Source organism: Chinchilla lanigera, unplaced genomic scaffold (assembly GCF_000276665.1).
Source record: "Chinchilla lanigera isolate Chin_1 unplaced genomic scaffold, ChiLan1.0 scaffold00085, whole genome shotgun sequence".
Taxonomy (NCBI): Eukaryota; Metazoa; Chordata; class Mammalia; order Rodentia; family Chinchillidae; genus Chinchilla; species Chinchilla lanigera.
The window spans coordinates 587,025-599,533 of record NW_004955486.1 but is presented as its reverse complement, the minus strand read 5'-3'; positions in this window follow the sequence as shown (position 1 = coordinate 599,533).

Sequence of the window (12,509 nt, the reverse complement as noted above, 5' to 3'; positions counted from 1 at the left end):
CACTTTGCTAAGAATTATGAGATAAGTGTATTTGAAGCGAGGGGAAATATTTTGAGCATTTCCAAGGATATCAATAACATGATGCCTTTTACTGTAATACATTTTAAAAATTTAACTGTTCATCTTATTTTTATCACATCTTATTGATCAAATGTTTACAGCAATTTCTGTCGCATGAAAACGTTACAGTATGTTCTTATTCATCTTATTCACCGAATCTGGCACTGTGTAACTTCTGGTCCTCTTTGAGGTCAAAATGACCATCAGTGGTGTGTTAGTTACTTTTCTTCTTGCTGAGACAAAATACTCAATACCCAAGGATAAAGGAGGAAAGCTTTACTGTGGCTTACAATTTGTAGAGGTTTCACTTCCTGGTTGGTTGGCTCCAAGGCAGGGTGGGATGGCAGAGAGGCAGAGGAGAAACAGTTCATGGTGGGCAGAAGCCAGAAGAACAGTGAAGTAGCAAAGAAGCAGCAGCCACAAGTCACAGCAGCAGTCTTGTTTCTGTCCCTTATATTCTGCTCAGCCTGCCTGCCCTTAAGGTTAGTAGCACTCACACCCAGGGTGGGCCTTCGTATTATTCACACCCGGAACTATGTCAAACTAACCAGTGGGATAATTTAGTAATCACATACCCTTAAAGCCTGCATCACACAATGTAACGCTGCCACCACACACCCTAGAATCAGCTACTCCTGAAAAGTCTCACTTATGTACACTTGAGGCTTTGAGGAGACATCTAGACACAAACTATAACAAATGATAAATATTTTTAATCAGATCAGGACATTGAGATAGACATGCCAACACAACTAAAGACACTCATGAAAGAGGACTTCCAGAACAGCTTCAGAAAGTGGTAAGAATGATGGGATAAATGTGTTTGAAGTAAGAGGATTTTCAAGAAGACTAATAGAGCTGTGTCTTTTACTATAATAAAGTCTTTAAATTTAAATATTCATACTGTTATAGATAGTACTTTCTATATTCAGGTTGGCCTTTAAATCCTCTTCCATGATACTACTCTTTCAGTCTCCTGGCAAAGTACAGAGCATGTAGTCCTAGAGATGGCAGGCCACTGGATGGAAGGAAGAATTCCCATAATCACCAGGTGATGTGCATGTTCACCAAACACATAACTATGTACGTTGTAAAGAGCAAAGAAGCCTTTATTTTATCATGCTATGAGATATGGAACTTTTTAAAAAAAATAAAATAAAAGGAGGAAAACATTAACAGACAGACAACCTTTTACAAAATAGCCAAAGAGCAGTACAGACAATACAGAGTGACAAACAAAGTGGTAGGAAATTAACAATGCTTGTTGTATTACATATTGATATCTTCAAAGTGGTTTCTCATGAAAACAGAGAGACATGCAATATTGATCAATCAAGGATTCACTGACAGTTTCTTTCAGCAAAGAAATAGAAGACAGTAGAACAACTATGTTAACTAGCCTATATATACATACACACAAAATTTCTCCTTTCCCTTCTCTTTTCCCCCATCCCAGTTGCCCTTTACCCTTGAGTGTTTTCCTATCATTTCACAATGTCTATCATACCTCCTAGTTTAAATGAACTCTTTCAGGTTTTACACTAGTGAGACAATGTGGTGCTTGCACATGCAGGTCTGATTTATTTCACTGATGAGTATGGTTTCTAGTTGTGACCATTTACCTATAAAAGCCTCAAGTTTATCTTTCCTTGTAGCTGTGTAATAATATTCCATGAGAAAATGTTCAACATCATTAGTCATTCAAGAAATGCAAATCAAAACAGCACTGAGATTCCACCTTACCCCAGTAAGAATGGTTAGCATTAAGAAATCAACCAATAACAAATGCTGGCGAGGCTGTGGAGAAATAGGATCCCTTCTCCATTGCTGGTGGGAATGTAGACTGGTGAAACCACTGTGGAAATCAGTTTGGAGATTCCTCAGCAGTCTAGGACTACAGGTCCCATTCAACCCAGCTATTCTCCTTCTGAGTATTTTCCCAGAAGATCTTAACACATCATATCACCGTGATATATGTGCACCTATGTTTGTAGCAGCACAATTTGTAATTGCTAAATTGTGGAAGCAAGCCAAATGTCCATCCACCGGGGATTGGATAAGAAAATTGTGGTACTTTTATATAATGAGATATGGAAAGTTTTTGTTACAGTAAGTAGCCAGCTACCTGACAAAGATTTAATGTTCTTATTATGTGAAAAACATAAATAGGCAAAAAGATGCAAATTAATGCAAAAATAGACAAAGGGTATGAGCACACAAAATCAACTCACATGAATCCACAAAAGATGAAACTCACAAGATCAATAAATTTTGGAGCAACCTTCCACATCATTGATATCTTAGATATGCACATTCAAAACAACATTGGTATATAATTTTAAAACAATCAGGCTGGCCAAACAAATTCAAGCATAATGATAACATTTTATGCTGTGAGAGTACCAGGAGCAGTTATTTTCTCATCTAGTTTAGGCTGGGGTATAAACTTGCACAGAGGTCCTTGAGGATAGCTTAGTCATATGTATCAAAAGGTTTTTTAAATTTTTTTATTTTAAAGATAAAAGAATGAAAACATATATTTTAGTTTTGATCCATCAATTTCACATTTTGACTTTTTGTTCTACAGGAATAATTGAGTGTTATGAAAGGTTTAGGAAAAACCAGAGACAAACTTCATGTTTAGCAGTAGGAGATTGGTTAAATAAATTGTAATACATATGAGTGATGTGATGATGAAGTATTCCATAACTACTGAAAATTATGTTGTAGGAACAAATTTACTGACATGAAAGGGACAAGAGCAGGGTAAAACGAATATGTTCCATATGTTCCTACATAAACACACACACACACACACACACACACACACACACAACCACACACACCAGGATCAAAGTTTTGTTGGGTTGAAGCTTGTCCAGTTTTGAGTACTTTCAAGGAAAGAGTAACTAAAAAATATAATTTAGGCTTAAAATGAATGTCTATTTAGAACAAGGAAATAAATCAGAGCATACTGCAAATTTTAAAACCTAAAAAAGAAAAAACCTGACTGTGCTACAAATATCTTGAGAGTCTATAAAGTATAATTTAAATGCCATAACGCAGCTTTATCCGACAGCTGAGGTATATGAGGAGCCATGTACCTGAAGCTTTATTAGCATAGCAAAAGCAACAGTTCATGACAGTGATATATAAAAATCAACATGGTGGTCTCCAGATCCATCCATTTTCCTGCAAATGACAGAATTTCATCCCCCGCTATGAGTGTGATCATTGGGTACTGCAAATATATACTAAAAAACGTTAAAATTTAAAAATATTCATTCTTCCCTATGGTTGAATAATAGTTGTGTGCACATATGTATCTACCAAAATGAAACCTATTAATCTATATAACCAATGAAAATCAGAGTGAAAAAAATCAACATGACCTACTTTGCCAATTTTTAAGAAACAATTTTAAAACAGTGAGGCTGAACAGCTGATGAATTATTCTTTCCCTTCGTTATGAAGCAAATCAGAGCTCTAATGCAGACACACAGCCCAGCTACCTGCTAGCAGAGAGCTGGTTGGTGCTCCTGCTCTGATCACTCCTGCTTCAGCATGTTTCTGGTCAAGGCTGGATGACAGACAGGTCAGTGCTGCACCTGTCACTGAAAATTTTCTTTATTAATAGAAATTTTGGCATTGTGTGAAATAAGGAGCCTGAGGAGAACCTTACTTGGATGCAAGGTCCCCCACAACTTTACCAGGGAGCTTTCTGATGCGGGGAAGCTTAGTTTCCTTATCCATTAAATAGGCAAAGGGTTAGGATCTGCCTGAAGGTTAATGGGAGAACTGAAGCTATGTCTTCCCTTTGTAATTTGGTCTTGTGGTCTCTCTTGGGAGCGTGACTGTAAACTTGAGCCAGATCCCAAGGAGGCTCCAGGCAATTTGGTGGCAGATTGTCACAGTGTTTTCCACAGCTTCTTCATCCAGCTGGCTATGCCTCTGACCTGTGACCAGGTGTCCTTTCACAGGCAACTCACCCATGCTGGCACTTACCTGTGTAGCTCTTAGCTGACCTGTATCCGGTTTATTCTCACTAAGGCAGCCACTTTCTGAGAGCCCTGACCGGGAAGACAAGTGGGGTCAGGTGTGTCGGCCATTTGAGACTTAGAGGAGGCCTCCGAGGATAATGCTAGAGGAATGGAAATAGCGTGATTCCCAGATCCTGGAGAGAGGAGGGCAGCATCCCTTACAGGGCCAAGGAGGAGAGCCATTGATCAGCAGGTAGGGAGCAGAGAGAGGGGCACCTCTGCACTATAGATTTTACTGGGGCCTGGGCATTATGCAAATTTCCAGAGTTCTGATTGGTGGGTTTAAAGCATGCAGGCAGGGGTTCTGGGAAATCGTGCTGTGACTGACAGGTGATTGCTGTGACATCTCGGCAAAGTCCAGGGGGTGCCAAGATTGGTGGAGTGAGTGAAGCAGGTTGGATCCTGACACCCCACAGGAGGGAGACCTGGGGTGACCACACACCCCTGTGGGAGGAGGCTGGGAGAAAATTGTCCAGGGAGAATGAGCTCTGCTTCTGCAAACTGCAAGTTAAACCAATATTCAAAATGGATGCTGAGGAACTGAGGAGGCAGAGGCAGGAGGACTGCAAGTTCAAGGCCAGCCTGTGCAACTTATCAAGACCTTTAGTGACACACAAACAGTTTTTTGTTTTTTTTTTAAGGGAAGGGATACAGCACAGCATTGAACATTTGCTTAGTACGCACAAGGCTCTGGGTTCAATGCCTGTACTGGAAAACAATTCCAGTAATATATTATTATGTAATGCACTAGGCTAGAACTCATTAACACCGGCAAAGGATTTGGCGTACCACTAGGCCTAGAGCAGGAGATGCAGACACATTCATCTTACACACTGTGAAAATGAGTGCAGAAAGCAGGTAAGCCCATTGTCAACTTCGTGCTAGCTTCAGGGCAAAAGCTGGAAGGTACCAGGTGTATAATTTCGGGTCTGTGTTCTTTCCATGACATTATCCTTCCAGAAAATAGTGTAAAAGAACAGCTCAAATCTCTAAATCAGCGGCTTTACTAGGAGAGAATCCGAGTTGTATATTCAAAGTGATATATGAGAAATAACTTTTGACTTGCTAGATATTAAATATGCTGAGTTGGTGGTCCCACAACTCTTAGGAATGAAGTCACAAACCCAAGAAAAAAGTTAGGAGAGTTTTATTGGAAATAAGCAGAGAAGAATAGCTCTGGGATTTCCAGGAGGGCTTCCAAAGTGGTGACCGCTAAAGACTTTGTCAGGAGTAATTCATACAGCAAAGTCAAAACATGGGTAAAACATGGGTCAAACTACAGCCAATCTACAGGATTCCAATTATAACTGCGTATCTTAAATTGATCCAATAGGAAAACAAGTCTCAAAGCAGGGATACATGAAAAGAACAGAAGTATTTTGGGGAAGGAGTGGTTCCAGATGCTCTGGATGCCCACCTGGGCAACAGATGCCTATGGAGAGTCACTGGACCAGCTGATGCTAATTACAGGAATTTCAAGTTGCTATTTATCCCTTCAGGAGCCATGTAGGTGTGGCCACTACATCTTCACCTCCGGACCTGGCCTTCTTCAGATGTGTTTCTAGCCACAATTCTGGTGTCTTTATTTGTTGTGCTGATTTTCTTGAGGTCCAAGTCTTTCTTTGACTGTATATTAATTTCTCTCTAACTTAGTTGCTTATAATAAAAGGATCAAAAATAAGCATTAGTTATGCTAGAGTTAGATTTTGCCGTTGTTGTTGGAATATGATTCAGTGTAAGTATCGCATGTGACATACACTGGCAGAAATTGAGCTGGTGACACCTCACAGAGTTGTTCCTGGCTCTCCTCTCCCAGGAGAGGAGAAGAACGTGACATGGAGGTCTGTCTTTAAGAGGCTCAGCCTTCAGGAGTCTTTCTTTCCTGGAGAGAGGGCATAAGGACTGTGGGGATGCTCTGCAGCCAGGAAAGAGCCAGAGTTTTTCCACTCACATCCCACTGACCAGAGTGCACCGTGGGTCCCACGCAGACACAGCAGGGGCTAGGATGCTGCCCTTCTGGGTGCCCAAAGGGAAGAGAGAGGGTCTGGCGAGCAGGCACAGAGGTCTCAGCAGTACTCAGAACCATTTCTTGAATGTTCCTATACCACACACACACACACACACTCACACACATACTCACGTGCTTTTACATAGGTTGCTGTCCTTGTACCCAATGACCCAGCGGAGAGGTAGTACTATTGTTGTAAGGGGTACTGCAAAATAGAGCTTTCAAAGTTTCCTTGTAGAGATAAACAGTTTCTCTAAACTCCAGCCCCAGCACATAACCAACATTTCCTCCCCTTAGCCTAAAAAAATTTGTGACAGAATACGAAGACATGAGCTCCCTTGGAGGTTGGTGCCCAGGTTACTTCCCACAAATAAAGAGGAATGAAGCAAAGATGACTGAGAGTGTTAAAGAAGCAGAGAGATCTACATACTCCCTCTGTATCTCCCCTCCCTTCTGTCCCTTACTATAAAAGACCCCTGCCCACCTGTGCATGGTGAGATAATTTGAGGCAAATGGGAGCTGCCATCCCCTCAGAGCTAGCTTTGGATAAATCCTTTCTCCTTTTTTATTGAGATATATGACCTGCTCCGATTTGGTCAGTGGCAAAAAGACACATTTAACCATAGGAACCTAAATGATCTGTAACAGTTTTGGTGACCAGCTTGAGATGTAAGTCACCACTCCTGAGAACCATGCATCCTGGGGATATAGAGGAGAGAAACTCTCAGCCTGAAAGATATCTGGGATGAGATAGATCGTGTTCTCTAAAATAGAAGAATGAAGTTTAGGAAAACAAAGGTTAAGAGCAGAATGTATTTATTAAGGAGAAAAAAAGCTTCTTTCTGAGAGAGGGACAGAAGGGGGGCCCGAGTGGGTTGCCCAGAAGCTTGTCTTTTCTAGGGACTTTTATAGAAGCAAAACCATGAGGGGAGGAAGGTCCAAGGTGGGAAACAGTTGAACTTACAAGGTGGGCATGAGGTGGGACAAAATTATGGTCAACCAATAAGATTACAAAGATAATTCTTCAAGTAAAATTGATTAAATGGGCATCAAATGGGGAAGGGGAGCAAGTGGGCATGAATAAAGAACAAAGGCCTTTACTGTAGGGGGTTGGGTCAGTGACCCTTCAAGCTGATGGCTACCTATTTAGAATATCAATCCCTGATGTCCATCCCTAGCAAGGTGCATTTGTTTCATCTTTTGTCTTGAGGTCCGGCCCACAGTGGAAGTACCTGTTTCTCCTGCAGTTGCAAGGCATCTCCTCTTCTGCACTGGCTCCTTCTAGTGCCTGGCCCTCTCTGACTGCCTATAATATTTCTATCTAACTCAGCTGCCTACAACAGTAGCATCTAAAATTATGTAAGCCACTTGGGGATTTAAGTCATTCTGAGGCTTCCTTTTAAGCCAATATAGAGCTCAAGGTTCTTGAACCATTTGTCAACAAAAAAGTTTACATTAGGAGATTTCAAGAAGCTGAAGACACTGGTCATGTGTTTGAAAAACTCTGCTGTAGATTGCTCAAAAATGAAAGTGCTTATGCTACTGTGCAGATCACTAGAAAAGTTTTAGTTACCTGTGACTTAGAAAAAGGTGATTTTTATTGTGATATACCATGGCCTATATAACTGAAAGCACACTCTGATTTCATGGAAATGCCCTCAAGAAGAGTCTTTAAAATAACTTTGGAGGAGATAACATCCACAGCTTCTTTCCCTGCCCTTTTCTGAATTAGCAAGCTTTCCGTACCCACTGACCATGCAACTACTTGTCTAACTTTCATTGGGGTTTAAATTTTTCTTCAGTTTGGGTAACAGGCCTTGGTTTATTCAAAACTAGTGTTTCAAAGTACTTGTCAAAATTTGTTTGCTGAAAATTGATTTTTGTCACCAGACACCTCTGTTCTTTTTATTTTTGTTTTCGTTTTTGTTTTTGTTTTTCTTCCGGTACCAGGAATCAAACTCATGACTCTAGGCAGGCACTTTGCTGCTGAGCTAAATCCCCAGCCCCGACACTTCTGTTCTTTAACTGAAAAAAACTGGAGAAATTTGACTACAGAAGTTTTTTGCCTTTGTGTTTTTTTGGATAGGGAATATTGTTGTAAAACTGGTTTATTTTTTCACAGTACATCTTATGCAATAGTCTTGTGCAATAGGGTCTTGAGCAATAGAGCCAGGATAAGATGTGAAAACTTCTGGCCAGCTATATCTTAAATTTTAGCACAATGGAAAACATTTTAAGACCTAGAACAAGAGCTTTTAAATTGACCAAGACCTATAAATTAAGGCAGAAAAAAAAAAAAAAGCTTCAGACAATGCAAAATCAGATTAGCTAGGTAAGTAATCTCCTTTAAGATGTTTATTTCTCACCTGGCTAGTACCTGAAAGCATACCTTCCGGTACGCAAATTTAGGATTAAGTACTGCTTAGGACTGTAAAAAGAAAAACAGGGTCAATAGAGTAACTTTTGAAAAGCTAGTAAGTTATAACTTTGTATATTATGTGTGTTGGCATGTGTGTATCATGTTATTTCCTATGCATGTACTTGTGTTTGTATATTATTTAGGTGGCACCAGATTAATTTAAAATGAGTGCTCAGTAACTATGTAAGCATAAACCCAAATGCCTTTTTTGTTCAAATGACTTGGGGAAATTTTTTTCTTTTTGTCTTTTTGAGACAGGGTTTCACTATGGAGTTCAGGGTCACCTTGAACTCACTTTGTAATCCAGGCTGGCCTCGAACTTGCAGTGATTCTCCTGCCTCAGCCTCCTGAGTGCTGAGATTACAGGTGTGTGCCAACACGCCCAGCAAGGAAATGTTTTGAAAGATGTAACAGAGGTGACAACTGTCAACATACATTTGGCTGTTGTTAGGCAATCAGATTTATATTCTAAGTGCTTGGCTTTAGGAAAAATTTCAGTTGTGCTGAGATTATTAAAAAAAGGCATTAAAGAGCATAAAAGAAATGTAATTTAAATAACGGAGTTTGTTAGAAAACTTAAATACTCTTGAAAATCAGAGTCAGGGGCTGGGGGATACAGCTCAGTGGCACAGCACCTGCCTGGGCTCAAGGTTCTGAGCTTGATTCCCAGGATCAAAACAATAACAACAAACAAAAAGAAAATCAGAGTCAGTTGAACACTGAGATAATGTAAATATAGCCTCAGCTTAGGGTTCTTTTATTTAAAAGTTTATATTGTTAGCTTCTTAATGTTACATAGCAATAATCAGTATAAAGGCTACTTGTAGTATTAATAGAAGTGTTCTTGGGCCGGGGATAGAGCTCAGTGGCACAGTGCCTGCCTGGCAAGCACAAGGTCCTGAGTTTGATTCCTGGTACCAAAAAAAAAACAAAAAAACCCAAAAGGGTTCTTAAGGGGCATTACTCTGTTAAACCTTGGTTTAAAAGTTGTGGTTAGTAGCCAAAATGGCTTTTAAATCCCAATAAACCGATACAAATCATGCTTCTCATAATAGTAAGCAAAGGTCGAAGTCTGCCTATTTTCCACCTGTATGGTGGCATCTAGGTCATGACTGCATCAGTTTCAGGACTCAGGATTGGTTTGTTCCAAAATGTTCTCAAGGCTGCTTTCTTCAGCATGAGTCATTTACAGAGCCTGATAGTTTCTACTTGGTTCTTCTATTCAGCAGAAGTTGAGTTAAATAACTGACATCTCCTATGGCTTGTTAGAGGACAGAAGTGGGAGCAATTAAAATGTTCTGTTTACTAGCCATTATCTAATAAAAATCCACTTGAGAGCTTTTTACTAAGTCTTTGTGAAGAAATTGTTTGTCTGAGGCATTAACTTGTGTCTGAATAGATGTCACCCAGCCATGCTGTATTTATTTCTTCCTAACTTCCTGAAAATGTTGATATTTATATAAACAATTTTTACATGAACAATCACTGCGTGACTCTGATATGATGAAGCAAGCAGGTGCTGGTAAGGGACAAATATTTCTCCCTGAAGTTTTTGGATTTTTTACATTTTCTGAGCTTTGCCATATCCATGCCCATGATTAGTAAAGTTCTTTTATAGTCTTCCAAGTGGATTCATTTATGAGGATCCTTATTAGCCAAGATACTTTGCTTTTGGTAACATAGAAATTTGGTGTAAAATAATTCTGTGGAATTAATTTAAATATTCAAGTTTGAAAGCCTCAGAAAACTCTTCAAGGATTTTTTTTAACAAGCATTTTGTTGTAGTGATTTTGAGGTATTGAATACAACTTTTAAAAGTTTGTTTTCCTCAACAGAAGAAAAAATTGCTTCAGGACTTTAAATTGTATTTTTCAGATGTTTTATATTTTGTGGGCAATATAGTGGTAATTGCTTAAAAATTAAACTAAATAAATATAAGTAAAACATCTAAATTACTTATAATTTAGTTAAAATATGAAGGACATTTGGTAAGTACAAGTTCATGTATTCTTTGCTTCTTAACATGTATATAATGCATGAGTCTCTTAAATATATTTCATAGATTGTTGGTGTATATATATCTATATAAAACCAATTCAAAATCAAAAGAAATGTAATCCTTTTAATAAATTTCAAAGTAACTATTCTGGAGGGACACATCTGAAAATGGAGACTTTTGTCAAACTATAGGTCAACTGGTTAAAAATGAACTTTAAAATATAAGTCTCAATGCCATTATCATTTTAGGATATCCTAAGATAACAATTTGAATAAATACAACTTATTTGATATTCTAGTAATAATTGGTTTTAAGAAAAATAAATCCTATGTTATATAGTTAATACCTATGATTTACCGGGTCTATTAATAAACGTATTTATGTTGCCTAATTCTACTAGTTTTAAGAGATGCTGAAAGGTTTACTCAATTCTGTGTAATAGATCAAATACTATTAATTTACTATCTAGTTGTTGCTCAATTAATTTACTCTCTAGTTGTTGCTCAAACACTTTTCGGGCACAGCTAAACTTGGTTCACAGAAATATTGAGTTTCTTTGATTAACTGGGTCACTATGTTTCTTAGTTTAATTCTACTGGATTTCCTAGCTTTTATTAGCTTCTTCTGTGCCTGCTTGCAAGAGTTGTAAGTACTTGTCAAGGTTCTGATATTTGAGGGTGCTGATCATAAAATGGACAGGATCAGACTTGACAGTGAACTTTAGATAGTCTTAGCCCAAGAACCACTCTTTCTAAATCTTTGCTATTGCTCAAATTTGGCAAGAAAGGGTTATGGCACTGACTCCAATTGTCTGTCACATCGTCTCCAACATGGGACATGTTCAGACCATCACAAGAAAGCTACCTCAGTATCATAGTACAAAGCTGGACATGGTTAATTGGCAAAGGCTTCTGAAAAGAAGAAAATACATTTAGAGACAAGGTGGGAAAGTTGCAAGCATCAGAGTCGCCTGTGTGTCAATGCTACCAAATTAAATAGATCTGCAAAGGTTATAAAAGAGGATTCTTATACATGACTGGCTAAAAGCATTAGGGGTAATGGTTAGATATATCTCCTGACTGGCTTTGTTTTCTATTTGATCTTCATAATTTTTAGTGATACTTTTTCAAACTCAAAGACCTAGCAACCCTTTGCTTATGCTCCAGCTACCTCAGATGGAGTATGTACCAATCCAACATGAATCAGCCAGCTGAGACCCCTTGAGTCATCTGAAGGCTGAAATGAACAAGGAAGGAATTGTAACCTGCACTGTAAAATGGAACTTTCCAAGTTAAACTTTTCCTTGCAGAAATAAACAACTACTCCAAACCCCACCCCCAGCACACAACCGACACTTCCTCCCTTTAGCCTAAAAGAATTTGTGATAAGATATGAAGATGAGAGCTCCCCTGGAGGCTGGAGCTCAGGTTACTTTCCACAAATAAAGAGGAATGAAGCAGAGATAACTGAGAGTGATGAAGCAAGCACGGAGAGCCGCATCCTTCCTCTGTATCTCCCCTCCCCTCTGTCCTTTACTTTAAAAGACCCCTGCCCATCTGTGCATGGTGAGATGATGATTTGAGGCAAACAGGCCCCTCTGCCTGCTCAGAGCCAGCTTTGAATAAATCTATTCTTCTTTTATACGCATATATGGCCTCCTTTGATATGGCCAGTGGCAAGGAGATGAGCATAATAGCCTGAATGGCTAGTACCTTAGCACTTTTCAGATTTTGGAACCAAGGCTTAGAGAGTGTCAGTAACTTTCTCATGATGAGAATATTGGTGTTTGGTTTCAAATCCAAATGTTCCTAACTCAGGGTTTCTTAGCTAAGGCTTTCCTGACATGCTGGGCCAGATGGTTCTCTGTTGTGGGGCCTAAATAATGCATTGTAGGGTATTTAGCAACATGCTTGGAATCTGTGATAGGTAAGTACCACCCTTACCTTCTGCATGAGATGCTTCCAGACATTGCCAGATGTCTCC